The 20528-nt window shown below is 41.3% G+C and overlaps 1 protein-coding gene across 8 annotated transcripts in view; it reads right to left on the reverse strand.

Moving 5' to 3' along the window:
• Positions 1-19765, reverse strand: part of MARCHF1 (membrane associated ring-CH-type finger 1) — a 493572-nt gene extending 473807 nt beyond the window's left edge. For 4 of the 8 annotated variants that reach the window (XM_075127789.1, XM_075127788.1, XM_048847581.1 and 1 more), the window contains exon 1: positions 19627-19750. The gene's annotated coding sequence lies outside the window, so the exon portion shown is untranslated. Of the gene's footprint in view, positions 1-6914; positions 6984-18997; positions 19052-19626 lie in introns of those variants that run through there. The other 4 variants (XM_048847587.1, XM_048847582.1, XM_048847586.1 and 1 more) reach the window with 3 other exon arrangements.
• Between the last annotated feature and the right edge of the window lie 763 nt (positions 19766-20528).

A 20528-nucleotide genomic window follows, 5' to 3' on the forward strand; every position in this document is an offset into this window, starting at 1 on the left:
GTTCTCTCTTCTAACCTGTATTTAAGCATTCTGATACAGTTGTTAGAGGTGATCTATTTTTAAAACAAAAAAAAAAAACACCACCTCTTCAGACCAGGAAGGCCTGAGCTATCTCATACTGACCACCAATCTGTTCCTCAACTCCACTTGAATACACAGCAACACTGGTGTCCAGAGCAGCAACCAGCCCTATGATTCCAGCTGGACCCTTTTCATTAATGTAAGTTACCATAATTTGTTCACTTTCACATTATTTGTGAAGTATGGTATCAGAATCACAATCATTTCCAGCACTGGTACAAAACACTATTCACAGGTTTCGTGACACAGAACAACTTCCAATGAAGGATTCCTCCTGGCAGAACCTCTAATGGTTGTCAACTGTTTCACGAGCTAAGGTGGCATGGATTTCACGGCACACACAGTGCCTGCCATTTCTGAAGTCTTCATAGTATTACGGGAAAAAACATGAAACCAGAGCTTAAAAATTTGAGACAAACTGTGGTATGATTCCTAGCATTCTGTGGTAAGAGCTGCAGTGGTAAGAAGTTTTCTGATTTCAGTGCATCAAACAAGGATTGTGATTGACATTGAAGTAACAAGAGCTGCGGCAAGGAAATCACTTTACTTGCAAAAGCCCTTGAAAAGTTATAGAGCAACGAGCTCTTGACACAACATGGCTCCTAAACTGTGTGTGTTTTTATAGCCTGTGTGTCTCTCTTCTCATGCTTAAATAAGACATTGTGGGGTGACCTAGCACGGATGCTGTAATTGCCCTAAGGGAAAAAGAAAAGGAGTACTTGTGGCACCTTAGAGACTGCATCTGACAAAGTGAGCTGTAGCTCACGAAAGCTTATGCTCAAATAAATTGGTTAGTCTCTAAGGTGCCACAAGTCCTCCTTTTCTTTTTGCGAATACAGACTAACACGGCTGCTACTCTGAAACTTAAGGGGAAAGTTGCAGCTTAAAAACAAAGGCAGGCATATTCATACCGAAGTGGGTTAAATCTATTCAAAACAATGGCCAACTAGGATAAGCACAACATAAGAAATAGTGGGTGAAAATGCCTGCTTTGCTGTTTTGATTGATCTAATTGGAAAGATAACTTAACATTTCTCATCTGCAGAGGGCCTTAAAAACCATTACCCTAACCTAGGGTGGCCAGATGTTCCAATTTTATAGGGACAGTCCCGATATTTGGGGCTTTGTCTTCTATAGGTGCCTATTACCCCCCGTCCCCCGTTCCAATTTTTCACACTTGTTGTCTGGTCACCCTAAGCGAACCTTTCAGCATCCCTTTTACAAATGGGGTAATTGAGACAAACAGGCCAGATGACTTATCTATGGCCATAGAGGGAGTAGCCAATAATATTTGTCAGGATTAGAATTCAAGAAACCCTGGCTCCTAGTTCTGTGGTGACCTAGCAAGGGTGCTGTAATTGTAATTGCAACCATTTCTTTACTTAGCTAAAACCTGATATGGTCCCTGGGTACCTACTTGCTCACCAGCCCACTCTGCACTGGTTTCACTACTCTTACATTCAAACTAGCTCAGGTAAGCTAGCCCATGTACAGGTTTTCCTGAGTAGACATCCTAAAAGACAGCAAGAAAAGCCCCCAGAACTTACAAGGTAATGTGTTACCTTTAACCACTGTTGGATATCGTATGTCTGTCAAGTATATACAAATGTGAAACTATTGTGGCATGCCACAGAAGCCCTACTGGCATATTAATACCCAGGTAACATTTAATACAGGTATATGTTTCAACGAGCAGCGAAGCCAGTGATATTACTGACAATTAATGCCAGTCCCCCCCCTTTTTCCTCCAGTACAGAATGGGCTGTAAAAAGAAAATTAGCTACTATAGAATTAACTAGAACTAAAGGATCGTAGTTCATTACATGCAGCAATAATATCAGTTATCGGAGTTATGGTCCAGAACTGCAATTGAAATCAGTCATGTAACCAGAAGACAAATGCTTCCAAATCTAAGATAGAAAAAGGAAGCAGAATACACTAACCACTTCCAAAAATAAGAAGTACCAGAGGTGTGTGGACAAAGGCTAAAACATTAAATTGTGTCTCACTCTTTTGGTGATACACGTGCAGAAAGGTCATTTTTTAGTGCCTGTGGATCAAAACAAGTAGTGAGTGAATTGATACCAGTACATTATATTGATTTGGAGGGAAAATTTCAGTAGCTATTCTAAGAAAACAGTAAAGCCTCGAAGGATGCACTGCTCCCCACCAACGTTTATCATGCAAATCAGTTGTCTCATCACATTTGTTTTGCTATCAAGACTACTTGGAAAAAAGCCAGTTTTCAAAACAACTGCTTTTGTCTAGAAGACAAGTTATAAAGTGAAACAGCCATGTTTGTACTAAAACTGGGCAGGAAACGAATTGCTGTCCCATGAAAGATGGAGTTTCCACAATTTTTCATGTGACAGAAATGTCCAAATATTTCAAATCAGACACCAAATATTTCAATGCATCCTAAATGAAATAAATTCCTTGGCAGCCCCAGCCATCCAGCTCCCTACACCTCCCCTTTTGCCCACTTAGCAGGCTGATGCACTCCCCAATTGCCTGGGTTGCCACACTAGCCTACTCCTCAGGGTCCCCTACTCCTCAGGGTCCTTGCTTCCCACCCGGCAGACAGAGGAGAGCACAGCAGCCTGCCAGACAGCCCATTAGGCAGGCAGAGGGGGAGCCAGGCTGGCTAGCTGATAAGAAACCAAGCAAGCAGGCTGACTGACCAGCCAGCCTACTTTCCAGATTTCCAAATAAAGCTTTGACAGAATCAACAATTCCCATGGAATGTTGAGATTCTGTCAAACCAGCACTTTCCAATGGAAAACTGTCTCGTTGGAAAATTTTTGACCGACTGTAGTTTGTACCCTTTATTGCTCCTTTACAATACGTAATACAACACACTTTTAGAATAGAGTCCAACCCTGTCTGTCCCTTTATCCTCACCCACACACCCGGTGGACTGGAGCAGGATAGTGACTTTATAAAAACTTAAGCTGGTGCATTTCCAGTCTTCAAATGAAGGGGTAATCAAGTGGTAGCCTCCCTAAAGTTTCTTTGTAATGAGGCAATAAAGGGAAACTAACTCACTTTGAAGTTCTTGTCTTGGAATTCAAGAAAGTAGTTTGGGTCTGCATCCCAAACTTTCATATCTTTGCAACACTACATTCATCATGGCTCCAAGTTATCTGGTACTATGTATTGGCACCTCTCTCAAGCTGCTTCCTTGTTCTCCAAAATCTTATGTTAAAAAAAGTTTCTAGCCGTTACAGTTGCACAGGTAACTTCAAAATGTTGAGACTAATAGAGCAGAGAGGTGTACAGAGATGCCAGAGAGCCTGGAACAATAGCTCTGAGAGGTTTGAAGTGCCCCATTCATCTCAACAGATGAATGTTCACAAGATGTGTCTTGTTAACCTTTAATGGCAAAATGAGCAAGGCTATACATATGTAGCCCCAGCGAAGCTACCAGTTGGGTCCAGCCCCTTAGCCAAAAAGCAGCAAGCCAGATGTTAGGGGCTTATTCCTTCACCTGCTTACTTCCCTGGTCCTTCTCGCATGAACAGACAGCAACAATACCCGAAGTCCAATGGTGCAAACAATTCAATGTTTACTGGGGTGAACAGGTGAACTTCCAGCAAGCATGATTCCAGTTTCCTTCCTTAGTGTCCCCCTTCCCAGCTCTGACACCACAGAGCCTTATCTGTGTCCCGGTTCCCATTCCCGCCCCCTTAGCAAAACATGATTCCAATTTTCTCAGCTCCATGCCCTGTTCCCATTCCCCTCCCTCACTTCCTGATTGACTGCAGACTATATAGTAAAACTTGAGTTCTGCTTAGCTATACCTTAACCAATCATTTTACTGAAATTTAACTAACCAAGCCTAACATATTGTAACATGATTTAACTAATTATATCCCACCACCTTAATTAGTTTACACCCAGCAAAATTAATTATACAGCAGACAGAATCAATCATAGACAGAGATTATACAGACAAACAATAGGGAAATGGGGACTACAATGATAGAACAACACAGAAATGAAGATTTCACATACCAGCTATTGATAAGTGAGTTTTTGCCAGACAGGATGCTATCAAACTAAGTTTCCTTTTACATTTTCTTGGCACTTCCCTTTCTCTGGAGGTGATGGGCATTATCAGGACAGGATTGTATTCCTAGCAGCCCAATAGCACCTTCTTTCAATGTGACTAGTTTGGAATGTGAGGATGTGACCATACGCTTCCCAGCTTATGGCTGCCTCTGCTGCTTAGCCAAAGGCCTTAGCCTAAGAACAGGGCCTCAGACTGTCACAGTCAGGGAAGGCCCTTATGCTGGCAGACAGTGATTTTGATTCTCTCTTTTATACCTCTATAACTAGCTAAGTGATAAGAATACACCTAAATTCTTAGAGTATAGGCCTTTACAGACAGGCCTGAATATCTATATCCTAACATCTATAACCACATGGCAATCTTGTAGACTCTCACATGGAAATCCTCAGCCAAAAGTCATATTGCCCTCATTGTTCTCTGTGAAAAACTTGGGCTAGGTCAGATGGGCCAGAGCAGAAAAACAGAAAAAGCCCCACTTTTGCTGAGTTGCTTTGCAACACAAACTCTCTGCAAGATCTGACCATACCTGTTGTCCTTCAAAGCTAGCTTATCTGCAAACCTCCAGTGAAATAAAGAATGCTCATTCTACAAAACTCACATGACAACAATCCATGTACACTTACTGGAGCAAAGTCTGTGAAGGATACTGTCTGTTTAACTGTTTCTATGAAAACCTTCACATCAATACTGAGTGTTGCCAGCTCTCATGATTGTGTCATGAGTCTCATGAGAATTATTGTTTTCCTTAAAGCCCCAGCTCTTGGAGTCAAGTGAATATGCAATTATTTCAGCCTTCATGCTTAAAGAATAATAAGTTTCCAGCCCTTGTGGCTGTGCAGAAGGCTTCAAAATATGAGCCCAGTGCACCCGAAAGACTCAGAAAGCAAATAGGAAGAACACCATATATTATTTTTACATAATCTCATGATTTTTGGTGAGCTCGACTCATGATTTTTGAACATTTGGGGTTGACAATACTGAATACTTACTAGAACAGAGTAATAACATGCCTTACTTTTGCAATAATTATTTAACCTATTTATTAAGGGCAAGGAAAGCTGCATCTCAGGTTTCAGTTTGATTATCTCATCACCACATGCTAGTTTCCCAATAAAAAAAATTTTGAAAAGAAAAAATGAACTGAATCTTTGTACATTGTACAGAAAAATTAAGGGTCGAAACACCAAGATTTTCCCCTTTTTACAATTCACCTTTAAATTATGTACTGTCCATACTTACTCAGGTCTATGACGAAGTAATGGTCCAGTCTTACACTCAGGAAAAATGCCAACGGATTTAAATTGGAATTTTGTCTCTGAAGATCGCAGTACCTGTACCAAACTGTGTCTTGGGATACTCTTTCAAATAACTGCTCTGATTTTGAAAACACTACTCTGTTTTAGTTGCTAATTGGCTGTCTGTTCACTTTAAGGTTACATATGGCAAAGATGACAAATTTCAAAGTGTACAATTTAAATAATTACACAAAGGCATTTGCTCAGTAAGACACTTTTTGCTGTGGTTAGGTTTTAAACTTTTTAGCTTATTCAGACGAGTGGCTACAGCAATTATTTTCCTTTGTGGGCCATGGGCCACAACTTGTTTCTCCAAAATGGAAAACTGTTTCATGGAGACTTTCATCTAATACAAATGCCTTGATTTCAGAGGCAGAATTTGGCACTGTATCTTTAAACAAGTGGAATAATTTTTTTAAATTGCATGCTATTTAATCTCACTTCCCCATGCGCCAATCACATAAGTGTGCACATTTGAGCACCATCTTAGGGCAAGCTGAATAGGATTACAGCGTAAAATACACAAGGCTTAGAAGAGAATGAGAGGTTTCACGAAGCTTTTTTTTTTTTTTTTTGAGGCGTTTGAAGAAGAATGCAACCAAGCTCTTCCATGCCATCCTTCCTTAAATAAGATTACTCTCAGCAGTACATAGGATTCTGTTGTCAAAAAGAGGCCTGTTTTATCTGTTCTGCTGAAAGTGATAGAATTTAAAATGGCTCGACATTCTAAAGACTGGTCATGGTTAACAGTTGTACATTTGCCATTTCTGGAGAGTTGAGGGGGTCATTGCAATTGGCTGTTCTTCAATTTCAGTTACAATTGCCAGAAATTAGCCAGTTACTCCCTCAACCTCCATGCAAATCATTATATGCTTTTACTTCTTGTCACACACACACACCTCCCCACATAGGAGTTGAGTGATGCAAGTCATTTTTCTCCCCGGGTAAATACATGATAGCAAGTGCATTTCATTTTAACAGCACTGATCCTTTTTATTACTAATTTTCTTTTTGTTTACACCACTGAGCAGAGAGTTTTTCTATTTTCAGAAGAGTCTAATTATTTTAATTCTTACATTTCTGCTGTGTTCCCATTTGCTCTTTCTTGTTTCCACCAAACTTTCCAATTATTAGCCCCGAAGGCAAAACTTTCTGCTGAAATCCTTAATAGCTTGTTAGCCAACTATAGTACAAGGGAAGAATATAATTTATTGGTCCTGCAGTCACAAGGAGGAGTTTTCTACACTTCACAAACATTACCACAGAGAGGGTGAGAGGCATTAGAATAATTCAGAAAGCCAAAAGATGCTCTGTGAAATTACAAAAAAAGGTGGGGTTTTTTTTGCCAAACCAGAACATCCCGCCCAAATCACCTTTAACTTAAAACAGTGAGGCATGGCATTCACGTATATTGCACTTTCCAAACCATACCATCCCTATTTCAAAGCAGTAAGGGTGAAACTTACCCCACTGCAGATGTCCCACATAGGACTTGCACAGCACTGAGGACTGAAGTGGTGCAAGGGCACTTCTACAGGTCCTTTGCAATGGGATGGGGTTTCAACCTAAAAGTCAAAGTACCTTGAGTAACATCCATACGACCTTGAATGGTGTGACAAGGATATAAACGAGAACAGAGTTTGGGACTAAATGAAAAGTTAGAATGAGTAGAATTCTCAGTATCATTCTTGACTTTTACACATTCATCAATTTTTAAGGCCAGAAGGAACCATTCTTATCATCTAGTCTGACTTCCTGCATAAAATGAAATCATAGAATTTTACCCAAGAATTGATGCATGACCCCATAGCATCTGGTAGAGCTGGAACACTGGATAACTTTCTAAAGGCGGTCTTTATTTGACAAGGACTTCAAGTGATGGAGAAGCTACACTTCCCTTGGTGAAAGCATGAACATTTGCAGCTTGAGCTAAAACAGCCTACTCCCCCATAATTAGCAGCTATATTGTGATTACAGTATTTTTTTATATTACAGTATACTTATTACAAAAGCCCCTCTTATTAAAGATTTTCCATAAGCTTTTGACTATATTAGTGGAGCAGGTCATGGTCTATATTTTCCTTTTCTTATTTAAGGATACTGGGAATAATTTAACACTAGTTAATTATCAGCTAGTCCAATCACCAGCACCAGGGAAAAATAATTAATTACCAGAATACTTAGCTTGTGTGACGGAAGTGTCTTCCCACAAGATATGGAAGAACCTCTCTAAACAAACCAAGAAAGAGTCTCAATGTATGTGACTCGTACACACAGCAATGACTATTTAATGCTACAAAAAAGTGGCAAACTGGAATTTGAGTATTCTGTCCTCTGCAGTTGAAGCACCTCATCTTTCAGCAATGGTATGTAAGGGTAAGTGGGAAAGTCAAAATTAAGAATTCCAGAAGACATGCATATATGATGCAATCCTGTAGTTCCTATGAAGACATTGCTAAGGCAAGACTCCCATGAAAGTTAGTGCTTCTGAGCTGAAGCATAAGACACTTCTTTTCCCAAAATTCCTTCTGTCAGGCATATTTAAGATATAACCTGCCTGCAACCAGTTACTTGTTAGATTTGTTTCCCTAATTACCACCCCCCCAAAAAAAAATTAAACATTTCACCTCACTAGGAAAGAATCTGATTTCTGTAAATATCAGACAAGGTGATTCCATTACTGAACTCGTTAAGCTGAAGAACACATTTAGTTTCTTTATGCTAGGAAGCCATTAGAAACATGTAGGACTCATTCTGAGGCAGTGTATTTTAAATTGAAAAAATGTTAAATATGACTGAGGAAATGAAAACATCCTTGAACACAAATAGAGGTGTTTATCCATCTCAAGCTAGGTTTAATTGTGGGAATTTATTCTGTGCAGTATGGAATGTATTCTATACCAGAAGCTGCTAGTTTAATATACGAGGTGACATGTAGTGAGTGGAATCAAAAGATAAGAGCTCTAAAATCCATATTTTCACAACAGAAAACATTGAAAGAACAAGATGTACCACTGAAGGATCCAACTATATACACATCTGAAGAATATTCCTAACCTGTTTTAGGTTCACTATGGGCTTGATTCTATACCACTGAAGTCAATGGGATGATGTCACTAATTTCAAAGAAGGAAGCACCAGGCCTTATATGGGGAAGAGGTGCAACTGCACAATCAGGGCAGGATTTCACCAAAAGATGCTCACCATAATAGTCAGTCACAGAATGAATTTGCTTAGCTGTCTTTAGAACAAAAAGAAAACGAGTTAAGAAAACAAAACTGGTTCCCTGTGTCACTCCAGTTCCAGCACCTTACCAACAGATCTGAGTAAGAACCGTTTTCAAGATCTTTCACCCCATTCCGAGATTTCTTGGTATTCTGTTCTTAGACAATCTGCATTTTTTTTTTTGATGGGTCCTCTAGGTGACATACAAGTATCAAGTGTGGAGGAGCATAGGTGCAGAAATACATATTGATATATATCAGCACTGCAAAAGCCATACACTGTGTATTATTTGGGGGCAGGAGCTACATCATATTAGTGATATTACACACACACAAAAATGGTTTAAAAGAATATTAAGGTTGCATAAACACAAAAATTATAAAGTGCTATAATTAATGTCTGTGCAACCCTTTTCAGCCCTATATGCATATGATCACCTACCTATTTTCTCCCCAGAATCCCTGCATCATTCAGCATTCTCATTAGATGGTTCTCAGTTCAATATTTTGTTTTCTTCTGGTTCGTCAGTGTGAGATGCCAGGCACTATCTACTGCACAATATTCAAATTCTGTTCTGAAAACAGAATTATTAGTTTCCTCATGGCTTTTTCTGTGGCACTCATCACTATACTAACCAAGTGCTTCACAAACAAAATCTATTTCCACTGAATTAGGCAGAGTTCCTGTGGGGGGGGAGGAAAAAGTGTGTGTGCGATCACATAATTAAAAGACTATCATAATACATACACACAACATGGCCTTTAGATCCATCACACAGATGATTTCTGCCACTTGAGCTAACAGCGTAATAGATAACAGTAGTAGGTGGCCATCTATTTTGGACCAGCACTGGGTGGAGTGGGACACAGATATTTACTGCCAGAAGAGCAATGGTGAGACCCAAAGTGCTTGGGTTCCCATTCCAACCTATGGTAGACAAAAAGAAAAGGAGTACTTGTGGCACCTTAGAGACTAACCAATTTATTGGAGCATGAGCTTTCGTGAGCTACAGCTCACTTCATCGGATGCATACTGTGGAAACTGCAGCAGACTTTATATATACACAGAGAATATGAAACAATACCTCCTCCCACCCCACTGTCCTGCTGGTAATAGCTTGTCTAAAGTGATCATCAGGTGGGCCATTTCCAGCACAAATCCAGGTTTTCTCACCCTCCACCCCCCTACACAAATTCACTCTCCTGCTGGTGCTAGCCCATCCAAAGTGACAACTCTTTACATAATCCTAGCACCAGCAGGAGAGTGAATTTGTGTGGGGGGGTGGAGGGTGAGAAAACCTGGATTTGTGCTGGAAATGGCCCACCTGATGATCACTTTAGATAAGCTATTACCAGCAGGACAGTGGGGTGGGAGGAGGTATTGTTTCATATTCTCTGTGTATATATAAAGTCTGCTGCAGTTTCCACAGTATGCATCCGATGAAGTGAGCTGTAGCTCACGAAAGCTCATGCTCAAATAAATTGGTTAGTCTCTAAGGTGCCACAAGTACTCCTTTTCTTTTTGCGAATACAGACTAACACGTCTGTTACTCTGAAACCTATGGTAGACAGTGACTTGTACTGGGCAGAGACTCCTTTTCCTAATCTTCCCTGAGCTCCTCATCCGATGTGGAATTGGAAATCTTCTGCTTGATTATTATAATACAATGCTAGGCAGCTCATTAATTTTTGGTGCAATTCACTCATGAGCAGAGGACCAAACATATTTAGGCCATCAAAACAAGGCTGAAGTATGGCTTAAGCAGCATAAAAGCCTTGCATTAGTCCTCTGCCCAGGGACAAATTTCACTCACTTTCTTATTTCAGCTTACTACTAGATTTTTTTTTAAATTATTCCATCTTCTTGATTGCACTTGTTTCTCCAAGGTATCTCAGTCTTTTCATTTTAGTCCTTTATATAATCATACCATCAAAGCCTCTTCTCCCTCTCTCCCCCGCCCATAATTTCTTTTTTAAATCTAGACTTTTCATGTTTTCTTCAAGTTTCAGTCTCCTTAAAATTGACTGTTTTGTTTTCAACTCCTCACACTGATACCACTATTTTAAAACTTTTTAAATCCGTTCCCCATATCTTATGCAGAAAGCTGTAAGTGCACCCTATCATAGCACTTTTATCTTGTGGGGGAAAATTAACTTGGGTGGTGCTGCTGCCGCCTTTTCCTCAGAGCATTGCACTATTGACTCATCAGTGTCACATGAAGCTTATTTTACTTTTGGCTCTGTACCACACCAGATTTCTCTCAAGATTCATTTTTTGGTCGCTTCACATTTGCTTGACTTATTCAGGTTTTTCTGTGTGTGGTCCTGTCTAAAAATAAATAAATGAATAAAACATTATTTTAAAGGTTGCTTCTGGTCCAACACTATACTAGATCAATCAGCTCAGGAACCAGTGGAGCACTAGAAGCCATATTTTGTTGCCACTGGTCTCTATCTTTGCTGCCCTCACAACATCGGAAAGACAGTATTTTTGTGCTGATGGATAAGATCACATCCTTTCCCTTTGATTCAAGCTTGCCTATATGAGGGCTTGTCAGAGTACATATATTGTAAGAATTATGAAACATGACTATTAAAGAAGCAAAAAGAAATTACAAAAAACAAACTTAGTCTTTTTCCTCAAACAAATTCTGGAACTCGGTTCTATGAGAGGAGGAATAATCAATGAATCAATCAAATTTATCCCAATCCCTTCCCTTCCCCCCTCCCCGAGTTAAAATTACCACTAATTATTCTTTTTCAAAAATATTTAACAAGTGTTTGAACATTATTTACTACTCTTTTTATTGGAATTCTCTCTTCCAACGTTATAATCAAAATTCAGACTCTTGTTTGGACACAGAAGTCAACATTTTGTGTTCCATGGTAGGATGGCCATAAAATAAGGTTCTGTATAAATATCTGAAGTTACTAAACTGAAATTCACAGTTCCTGTATATTGTGTACTTAAAATTTGTGTTTCAGCAAAATGTTCCTGCCAGTAAATTTGTTCTTTAGACTGGTCTTGGAAAATGAACATAAAGGGGTTGCAAATTCCTTCAAAAGTTGAACAAATTCTCACGAATAATTGTTCAGGTACTCACTCAACAACTTACACTGAGTTTTCTGTACCTTTCTTTCATCCTACATCCACGCAGTTGTCTCTGTTACATATCTTGGGTCTTGATTTTGATATATGCTCCATTTCTACTGTTCCTTTTCACTCTTAAATCTACTCTTTGTTCCAATTTTCATCTCAACAGCCTTCACTGAGACTTTTCTCCCTCTAGTCTATTGGTTCTTGTTCCCTTTAATCTCCTGAGGCCTTTTTCCATTTTCTAAATCTTTCACGCTTCCTCCTCTTCAAGAGATTCCTTTATGTTTTCTCTCAAAATTCTTCACCCACTCTCTCATTTGAACAGTCTTGATCCCCTTATTCTTCACTGCTATTTCTCTTCATTTTTCTTCCTGTGCTCATCTCCATTCACTCTTTGCTTCTTTTAAAAAGTTAATTTCCCCTCCCCATTCTAAAATAAAACACCAGTTTTAGATTATCCTGTTTTCAACTTTTATGGAGAGAAACAGCTTGTTACCTTTTCCTGGTGAAGTGACAGAAAAAAAACTGCAGACCACCACTATACCAGCAATTCAGAAGGGAGTGTTTGGGGGAGAGGCGAAGAGGAGGAGTATGAGCTCAGAGGACTACATTTCCCAATAAATGGTGTTCAGAAGTGGCTGAGTAATAGAGAACCACTAGAGAGGAATGCTACTAAAAATTTCAGTATTCAACTGCAGGAGACTTTCATGAGTGCTGTTGCAGAAAATCTGATTTCACACAGTTCATGTTACTATTAGACCAAAAAAGCAGACATTCTACTTTCAGTTACATGTGCAGCCTTATCAGACATGGGGTGGTCACATGCCCCCCCCCACCTTTAAATTGTGCCCCCCACCACGGGTTATAGATCATCTCTACCTAGAAATAGCCTGCTTTCCTTTCATTACTCTCTTGCCCTGAATCCCTGACCTTTTGCCACTGTTTTCTCTTCCATTCTCCACACCCCATGAAGAACACAAACCAGAAACAGGAGTTAATGCCCCAATAATTTCAACACCGATTTCCTATCAGGAATCCAACATATCCCAAAAGGGATTATGTCACATGCAGCAACTGCTTCCCCGACACGTTCCCCCATCACATGGCATCAACACAAATGTCTCCCACAATATACTGGAGGAAGGAAGGTGTGTGCTGTAGAGCCACTGCTCCCTGCCAGCATTCTTCCTCTGACTTTTGTCTTTTCCACTCATTCAGTACTGCTTTGTGCCCCATGACACCACCCAGCCAAAGGCAGTATTTAATTTGCACAGAGACAATGAATATGCTTGGGCTTCAGAATATACCTTCCTTAATATGGAAGTTAAAGGTCATGTAGCTGCAGTTTGAGGACATTAGTCCTTTTCTGATTTAAAGAAATACATCCAGTTGCTAGGATATTACCCATATATGCTCCTTGATTGGTAGGTATACTCAAAGTATTAAACAGTAAAAGGCCAAGATTTCCAAACTCCAGCACCTACAGTTAGACTTGTAAATTCATCTTTAGGGCCCTAAATAAAAGCTTTTGTTTTTCAGAGGTGCTGAGCACCGACAATTCTCATTGTTTGGGTCCCCAGGAATACAGCATGTTACTGCAAATAAATATTATACATCAATTTACAGGAATCCTCCTTGGCATTTGTGGTTAAATGAAGTCAACTTGGAGGGCACGGACAGTGCGACAACAGCCTTTTAACCTAACTTCAGCAGAGAATCTAAAATATTCCCACTCTCTGACCTCCACACGCAGCCAGCCAATGGCATCAATTCACATATTTCTGGGGTGGAGGAAGTAAGAGGAGGGGGTGACTTTCAGCGCCTGCCCCTCCCTGCCAGGATGCCGTGTCTCCCCCAGCTGAGTAGTCTCCCCGCTCTTACCACAGGTGGCAGCGCACTGTAGAGTCATGTGTCTGATGGACTCCCCCTCACCACGCAGTACGGGAACAGACTCCCCCATACTCCAGGTCACACCACCGTTTGGCTCAAACATCCCTCAGTCAGGACAGAGGCACGACCGGGCCAAATATGAGTGACATTGCAACCCTATGCACTAGATCACAAGCCACTCACTTAAATTTGGCCTGGCAGCCCCTTCTTCTGGCAAATTTCAATAGCATTGAGACCACGCAGCTAGGGCAACGCTCCAGACTGCTCCAGCAGCACTCCGACAGATTTAGCATAAGACCACTGGGAAAAGCAGTCTAATCACACCCTTCCCTCAGCTCTGAGGCCTGTGGAACTTTGAGCAAATGCAAAAACTTTGAGGGGGAAGGGGAGTGAAACCTGTTTGCTCCATGCAATTGGCACCACTGCTTTAGCCATCTTCTTTATACTTGCAGTAAATTTGTAGCTCCAAAATTGCATTTTAGTAACAGAGCTACAGTAGTATGGCTGGGACTTAGGGAAGTGCGTGCATGTTTTCTGCAGAGCCAAGCAATAATTAGGTTGATTACCCCAATATGAATTATAACTCAATTCTTTCTAGAGACATTATTGTTCAGTTAAATAGACTACAGCCATTCTTTAACATGGGATGCTACAAATCAGATAGAAATTTCAAGCTACATCTGATTCCATGGAGCGAATATGCAGTAATGTTCTAGGTTGCCTTCCACACTAGGAAACAACAACTAAAAGAATGAATTAAAAAGTTTCACTTCGGTTGTGTATGCTAGCTACTCCATTTCAAAGAGTAACATTGAACAAAAAGCCCTTTCACCTCAGATTTAACTGCCTCTAGAAACAACTGGGGACTACCACCTTGATTATCATACACATTTTAAAGAGAGTTGTCACTTTGGATGGGCTATTACCAGCAGGAGAGTGAGTTTGTGTGTGTGGTTTTCGGAGAGGGGTGGGGGGGATGAGAAAACCTGGATTTGTGCTGGAAATGGCCCAACGTGATGATCACTTTAGATAAGCTATTACCAGCAGGAGAGTGGGGTGGGAGGAGGTATTGTTTCATGGTCTCTGTGTATATAATGTCTGCTGCAGTTTCCACAGTATGCATCCGATGAAGTGAGCTGTAGCTCACGAAAGCTCATGCTCAAATAAATTGGTTAGTCGCTAAGGTGCCACAAGTACTCCTTTTCTTTTTGGGACTATCAGGTGATTTCTTGTGTTCTAAGGACATAATCATGTACATACGAAGAGACCTTTGGATCAATGAAGCCTCTCTTTATGCTCCTTATTTCCATTGCACACATGCACCCGGATGCATGTGCACACACCCTTTATGAATATCTTCACGGATTCACAATGAGCTGTTGTTCGTTGGCCTGAGCAGTTAGACAATATTTGTGACTCTTCCAGATTGTTTCCATGAGTCGGAAAAAAAATTATATGAGTCATACATTTCTGATGCAACACTGTTGATTTACACAGGGTGTACACAAAGTTCTGCTTCCCTGAAAACAGGAGGATCAAACAAGATGCAGTTTCCTTGTTCAGAAATTGAAGCCCGCTTTCCAACCAGTCCTGTGCCCAAAGGAGCTCTGTCTCTGCTCCCTCCCACAATCATTCTACCAGTACCTCTCCAGCTTTCTCCTGGCTCCCTGATTCCTTCCACAATCACTCAGATGCAACTAAATCAATGCCCCAGTCCCTGCATTTGCTATCAGCCTCCAGGTAATCCACTCAGGCAGCATGGGTCAGCTACTCAGGCCATGCCATGCTGGTCCATGCGCTGGATGGTAGCTTCTATTGTTTAATGGTAGTGGAAACAAAGGGCATTTAATTGCTCTCATTTAGCCTGAATTAAAGGTGGGTAGCATACTGATCAGCTTCAGCGAGGTCCGCTATTGCCCACAGATCAAAGACTTGCTGGGGCAGTCACCACCCTCCTCCATATCAGAGCATGAGTCCTAAGAGCTCCACAGATCCTCTAAATTACTGTAAAGTGAAGGGAAGATTCACTCTGGCAGTTCACCACTCTCCCCCACCATTCCACCTAAAGCTAGTCAAGAATCCTGCTCCCTCCAATGAAAATTTGAAGTGGGAATTTTTCCTGTGAAAACTGGGGGTGAGGTATGTTTTTAGCTTAATTTTTGTTTTCATTTTTGGGTTGCAAAAAAAAAAGTTGTTTTTTTAAATGAAGCCCCAGCTATAGTCAGTGAAATGTGAGCTTTTTTGGTGAAAAGTTTCATTTTCAACCAACCCCCAGTTTTTAAATGAAGAAACTTAAAAAAAAAAAAAAAAGTTGACCTGTTCCACTTCTAACCCTCCCTGTAGTTATTGATCCCTCCATCTCATTCCTTAGGAGACCAGATCCCCACAGATCTTCACCACTGTCCTGTAATCCCATCCCTCAAAAATCATCACAACCAGGCACTTCTCCAAACCACTGTCCTCCCTTCCCCATCTGCCTTTTCACTACTGTCCACTCCATCTCTCTGCCACCGCCTTTCATGTCCATGTACATACATGCAAACAATAAACCTCACAACAGTCAAGTAGCATCAGCAGAAAGATGGGTTGTATGTGGAATGCATGCCCATGAATTGGGGAGATATCAACAGGACAAGATCCAGAAAGAATTCCAACCTGCCCACATGCCAACTACCAGAAGCTTCCTCCCATTCTTGGAGTACACCCAGTTCCTAAAACAACCTACTTAAACAGTGAATGTTCAAGGATCAACCTACAGTGTATTTATGGCCTTTATTGAAGGAGAAATCAAGGGGCATTTTTCCCCCCTGAATGGACGTCATCTGGTCTTTCCTCCTCTTCCACAGTTGAGCATGGCTGAGATTGCTAGCTTTGGACACACATTGTAAGATAAAATACACAGCATGACCTCATGATTCAAACTTCCTCATATCCTTATGTCAGGCTCCTTTTGTCTCAGGTATATTTGGTACTTTCATAGCATCCTGTGAACTAATCTTGCAGAACATACCAGTTAGGAATGACCTGTAATTGTCATGCTACAGAAAGCCAGAATAGCTTAACACAGGAAGAGCTATAAGCTTCAACACTATTCAGCTCCCTCCTATTTGTAGATAAAAAACAAGAAGCTTCACAGCCATAAATCTAGGTACATAGGCCAGTCAGAATTTTAGAAGAAAATTTCTCTTATTTTAGTTATCTGAAAGGAGACATAGTTTTGGTGCAGCTTTAAACTGGAAACCCTAATTATAACCTGAACTCTAAGCAAGAGCTAATTAGTTCTCCACTATTTAATGAGTACCATTCCATGGTTAACTTTAGCTGTTCAGTACTAAAAGTGAAGTTTTCTGCAAGATAAGCTCATTATCTTGTTCAACTACACTGGAGATGCTGCACTTAGATTCATGTAATTATCACAGGAATTAAGAAAGAAAGCTGAAATAGTTATCAGGTTTCCAGAGAACAGTCTTTAGACCTAAAAGTTGGTCTTCATAGTAGCTTATTGCCCTCTCTCCCATTTGTAGGAGAAACTTCACCTTCCTCTTTGATGCTCTAAATTGCTCTAAAGATTGTTTGGATTTATTATTCAGTTGTGTCTCCTCTTTTCAGCTCACCAATGGTTGTAAGGTAACAGAGAACAAATGGGAAAAAGTGACCAAATGTATACCTTGTGTTCCCTGAAAGCACAAATGTCAATATAAGAATAAGTGGGCATACAATAAGGGAGAAGGAGAGAATTCATTGGGAAACACAGATTTCAATTCATATACAATGAGGAATCTACTATCTTGCTCAAGAGAGATCCAGAACTAAAATAGTCCAAATGACGATGATTATAGTAAGGTGCATTGGCAGATCTGAGTGGGCAAATTTGAATACCTGTCTTCACTACCGACAGCTGCTATAGCTTTCAGTCTCTCACTTTTGTAAGCACCAACTAATCAAACTCTCTCTCTCTCACACACACACGAGTTAGTATGAATATTGCAAAAAGAAAAGGAGTACTTGTGGCACCTTAGAGACTAACCAATTTATTTGAGCATGAGCTTTCGTGAGCTACAGCTCACTTCATCGGATGCGTACTGTGGAAACTGCAGAAGACATTATCTACACAGAGACCATGAAACAATACCTCCTCCCACCCCACTCTCCTGCTGGTAATAGCTTATCTAAAGTGATCATCAAGTTGGGCCATTTCCAGCACAAATCCAGGTTTTCTCACCCTCCGCCCCCCCCCCCACACACACACAAACTCACTCTCCTGCTGGTAATAGCCCATCCAAAGTGACCACTCTCTTTAAAATGTGTATGATAATCAAGGTGGGCCATTTCCAGCATAAATCCAAGTTTAACCAGAACGTCGGGGGGAGGGGTAGAAAAAAAACAAGGGGAAATAGCCACTCCCAGTCTCTATTTAAGCCAAACCTGGATTTGTGCTGGAAATGGCCCACCTTGATTATCATGCACATTGTAAGGAGAGGTTTCAGAGGAACAGCCGTGTTAGTCTGTATTCGCAAAAAGAAAAGGAGTACTTGTGGCACCTTAGAGACTAACCAATTTATTTGAGCATGAGCTTTCGTGAGCTACAGCTCACTTCATCAGATGCATACCGTGGAAACTGCAGCAGACTTTATATATTGTTTCATATTCTCTGTGTATATATAAAGTCTGCTGCAGTTTCCACGGTATGCATCCGATGAAGTGAGCTGTAGCTCACGAAAGCTCATGCTCAAATAAATTGGTTAGTCTCTAAGGTGCCACAAGTACTCCTGTTCTTGTTGCGAATACAGACTAACACGGTTGTTACTCTGAAATCTATGAATATTGGAGACTTATGATGGTTGTTTCTCCCAAATTACCAGGCTCATTTTTGTTGCCAGAATACTACACTTATTCAGAAACTCCATAACATTCAAGAACCATCTATCACATTGTAAACAGAGGCATGTGAAATTGCCCCTTAATACAGTTATATAAAGATGTTTAAAATGACAGTGAGGAAAAGCCTTACCCAAAAAAGCATATCTGAATACCTACATATAACATAGCCAAATAAAATCTCTTCCCTCGTAACCGGTTTCTTCAATTTTTGGAAACCGAATTTGTGTGGGAGCAAAATACACATTTTCAAATGGGAAGTCAACGGGCTTGTAAAACAAAAATCAGAAACAAGAATTATCATCAAAAGTGCAAACCCCAACAAACTTCAGGAGTAAGGAGACAAGACTAGTCAAAACAAACCAGTCACATGTGTGGTGGCAATTAACTAAGTACAGTGCAAACCTGTAATAGTCAAATGTTACAGTCAGGGAATTATTTGCACCCCACCCTCCCTTACCATTCACTAAAGCACCTAGAAGCTTGGGTCTGTGTGCGCGCGCTTTGAGGGGCTCTGCAAGATCAAAAAAATGAGCAGTAAGAATTAGAGGGGAGGCGAGAGGCTGGTTAAATCTGATCTCCCCAACGGCGTCTGCGACTTTCGGTGCAGCTGCGGAGTTCGCAGGGGCTGGGACTGTTTAAGCCACCCCACATCCTATCAGCTTGGAAGCTTCCCAGGGACAACCAGGCAGCTGAGCCAAGTGCTGTATTCGTGGTTAGCCAGGTGCCCCGAGTCTGTACCAGTCACATTAACTGACCAGCATGGACCCAAGATAAGCGATCAGTAACTAAAACCAAACAACAAGCAGTGGAGAGTCCATGTCGCACAATTAAAGACCAGCTATCCAGAGTTAGCCCGCACAGGACACACCTCCCTCCACGCTGGGGCATAGCTGGGTTTGTCATCTCTCACTCGCACGCTTCCTGGGGATTCCCCACGCACAAGGGGGATCGGATCGGGCATTCGGGATCCAGCACTAAGATCTTTCCCGGACACTGCACCTGAGCGCTGGTTACTTGCACCGCGCAGGGGTATGTGTATTCGCTTTCGCCTCCTGTGTTAATTGCATGCGTGTGGAAATCACTCACCAGCGCAGGGTTAAGTTTCTCAGTGAGCAGCCTGTTTAAGTGGCGGTGCAGGCTGTATACCGGGGCGCTAGCATCTTCTCCCCATCTTTTTGCCAGCTGCTTGCCAGGCACTCTTCCAGACCTCGCCGATGAGCAGCCGAGTGCCAGGCAGCCCGGCTCTGCCTCTCTCCCTCCCCTCGTCGCGTCCCCCTCTCTGTGCCGGCTCTCACACTGCTCCCATGATGTCATCCAGTAGCAATCTGCCATGCTCAAAGGCTGGAATAATCCAGAGCAGAAGCAGAGAGAGCGGTAGCCTCCTGCTGTAAATGTCACACACAGGCAGTACACCTGGAGGCAACCAAGGTTGCCGAGAGAGCAGTAGGGGGTAGATGTGGGCTGCAAAAAACCCTAGGACTTAGATCACCTTTCTGTAAGCCACAAGATAGCATTCTTGCAAGGGGGCTGCAGTCACTGAGCTGGTGCCTGGCACATCCCAGAAAGATGTTGTAAACAAACAAAAAATAGCTTCATAACCCCACACTATTACCAGTAGCAAAGTTTTCAATACTTACAGGTTGAAACAGAGTTTGGGAAAATGCTCATTGAGCAAACAGAACAGGCATGCTTTTTAATGGAGAATAGGAGAGACTAAAAATGGAGCGTTATTGCACATAGAGGTCATTTTTCCACAGCAGGACAGATCAAGCCATCCTACATATTGAGCCTTTCCTCCCTACTTAATCATAGTAGAATCTCAGCCATTGTGTATTACCTACACCCTCTCCCTTCCTCTGGGCACTTTTGTGACGTAACCCATGTTGCTCAAAAAAAAATTGTTTTCTTCAGAACAATTTTTGAATGAAAAATGGCCTCTTGGCCAAGAGGAGAGAATTCTTCCGTTAAAATTTTCCTTTTACAACCAT

The sequence above is a fragment of the Caretta caretta genome, chromosome 4, assembly GCF_965140235.1.
Source record: "Caretta caretta isolate rCarCar2 chromosome 4, rCarCar1.hap1, whole genome shotgun sequence".
Lineage (NCBI taxonomy): Eukaryota > Metazoa > Chordata > Testudines > Cheloniidae > Caretta > Caretta caretta.